The sequence below is a fragment of the Choloepus didactylus genome, chromosome 9 (genome assembly GCF_015220235.1).
Source record: "Choloepus didactylus isolate mChoDid1 chromosome 9, mChoDid1.pri, whole genome shotgun sequence".
NCBI classification, from domain to species: Eukaryota; Metazoa; Chordata; class Mammalia; order Pilosa; family Megalonychidae; genus Choloepus; species Choloepus didactylus.
Window position 1 is genome coordinate 5,704,920 of NC_051315.1, and position 3,033 is coordinate 5,707,952.

The following is a 3,033-nucleotide window of genomic DNA, read 5'->3' on the forward strand; positions in this document are numbered from 1 at the left end:
CTCCAGACCCCCACCCTCACCTCCAGACCCCCCTCACCTCCAGACCCCCACCCTCACTTCCAGACCCCCACCCTCACTTCCAGACCCCCATCCTCACCTCCAGAGCCACCCCTTGCCTCCAGACCCTCCCTCTCACTTCCTGGACCCTCACCCTCACCTCCTGGCCCCCACCTCGCCTCCTGGCCACAGCCTCTGAACCATACATGAACCACCATTTTGAAAATAAAACCCAGTACTACAGTACTACACACTCCCTATTAATTCTTAGAGTTAAACACAGTCACTCCTTTGAGGACGTTTACCCATGTCAAGGTGTTTTCCCATCCGTTATCTGCTCTTTGCAGCAGCCTTGTGAGGTGATGGAGAAAGTGTCTTTCCATCCATCTTGCAAGTGAGGATTAGTCAGGATAAGTTAACACCAGCTGCTATAATTACCAAAAACTCTGGTTTAACACGTTTTGCTTTCCCAGAGCTGCTGTACCAAAGTACTGCAAACCAGTTGGATTAAAATAGCAAAAGCAAATTCTCTCACAGTTCCAGTGGCTGGAAGTCTGAAATCACAGTGTGGGCAGGCCAAGCACTCTTTGAATGCTCTAGGAGACGGGCTCTGGCCTTGCCTCCTCCAGCTTCTGGGGTTTGCCGGCCATCCTTAGTCCCATCTCTGCCTCCATCGTCACCTGAACATCCTCCCTCTATGCGTCTGTGTCTTCACATGGCCTTCCCATAAGGACACCAGTCTTTGGGTGTCCATTATGACCCTTTCTTAACTCAACTAATTACATCGAGAAAGACCCTGCTTCCAGATAAGCTCACGTTCTGAGGCTCTGAGTGAACACAAATTGGGGGGTGGGGGTGGGGAGACAAGAGTCAACCCAGGACAGCAAATAAAAGGTCATTTCTTGTTCATGCAAAGCCCAAGACAGATGCTTTGGTCTGTGGCTCTGCTGGGGGCTCAGGGACCCCAGCTCTTGCCTTTTCTGGGGGCCACTGTCCCTTGAGCATCTCTGGGGTCTTCTGCCAGTCAATGAGCACAAGTGTGGCGAGCCATGTGCCTCCTCATTCCTGCCCAACTTCCCAAGGCCAGAACCCAGTCACGTGGCTCCCAATTTCCTTCAAAGGAACCTGGGAAATGTAGTCTCCGGGTGTGCCCGGGAGACAAGCTGGGATTGGGAGGTCTGGCCCATTTCTGCTGCCCCAGAAGGTCGACAGCCAGTGAGTGACAGCCCAGGGTTAAATGCCCGGGCTCCCGTCTCCCATAGCCCCCTCCACCCGCCCTCCCGTCACCCCCATCCCCCCGACTTCTGCTTCTGAGACTGGAGCTGAGTCAAGACTGTTCAAACTGACATCCGTGCATGCAGCGTTTGCTATGGGGTTTTTGATCAATTCAGTGCCAGACCGGTATAAACAGACGGAAAGACATTTCCATTCACCTAAGAGGAAACTGCAAGGACGGAGATTAAAACCACATTTGAATTATAGACCAAATAATTGGCAAAATTCCCTGGAATCCAAGTCTGCTCCTGTAATGAGCTGCTAAGGGTGGGATTCGCTCCCTACCTGGGAAGCCACGCATCCGGTTCCGCAGCCTGGCTCGTTTACAGTCTACGTGGCTGTTACAGTCACAGCCACTCAAGTACCGCAACCGTTGCCTAATTATGCCATCTCGGGAGGGCTCTGATGATCAGTTTTTAAAATAAGATCCCTGGCATGCAGCACCTCTCCACAAGGAGCCCCCGGGACACACACACCCCCCACCGCCCCCCAAGCCTTGATTAACGTCCTTCAGGAGGTCGCAGGCCTGAGGACTTTGGAGAACATGTGGAGTCTTTATCAGCATAATCTGTGTGAGTCAGACCCAGGAGCAGCGGGGTCGGGGGTCCAGGCCCAAACTACAAAAGGGGAGGAGCAATTGGACGTGGCAGCAGGGAACTCCGGGGAGCATCGCCCAGTGCCCGCGGCTCGGGAGCGGCCGTCTGAACGCCTGCTGCGCCTGCGCTCTCCCGCGGCGGACTCTGACACCAGTGCTCAGAACAAGGGTCCAAAGTCAACGCCTCCACCCCAGGCCAGAAAACGGGACTTCAGCTCCCGCCAGGAAGACTCAGCCACCCGGCCAGCTCGTTCCTTCCTTCCCTCCCCTCCAGCCAGGCGCCCCTCCCTCCACCGGCCTGTCTGCAAACCCCCAGGCCCCCCTGCAGGAGTCCCCAGGGGCCGCCTCTGCCATGGCCTGTCCCCAGGCAGGACTTCTGGTGTCCTCCCTCCCCCAAATTTGGTTCACCCTACTCCCTGGCCCCCTTCTCTGCCTCATGTCTGACACTGGAGAAAGGCAGGTGCACCCTTTAAACGGGGGCCCCCTTGGCCCAGGACACCACTGCGTTGCAGCCATATCCCCAGCACAGCCCCAGCCCAGGGATGGCGTCCAGGGGCTGTTGGGTGGGTGAAACGGGTGGATGAATGGGTGGATGGAGATCTAGGGGCCCAGCAAAAATACCACCTGCCTCATGCAGAAAAGCTTTCCAACAAAATGGGGTTTTCCTCCTGCCTGCCTCTCTTCATTCATCCAAACAACTTGTAGCTGGTGCCATCAGCTGCCTCTCGTCTGTCTTTGTGTCCCAGGACTGCTGTCAGAAAGCAGCACAAACTGAGTGGCTTAAAACCGCAGAAATGTATTATTTCACGGTTCTAGAGGCCAGGGGTCTGAAATCAAGGTGTCGTCAGGGGTGTGATCCCTCTGACGTCTGTAGAGCTCTGGCGGTGGCTTGCCGGCCATCTGCGGTGTTCCTTGGCTTGTGGAATAAGTCAGTCTCTGCTGCAGTCCCATGGGTGTCCTTCCCCTCTGTGTGTCTGTGTCCAAATTTCCTCACCAGTCACAGTGGATGGGGCCCACCCTGAATGAGTTCAGCTCATCTTAACTAACTGCATCTTCAAAGACCCTATTTCCCAATAGGATCATATTTACAAGACTGGGCATTAGGACAGGAACATGTCTTTCTGGGGACAAAATTCAACCCCTAACAATGGCACTGTTATTTATTC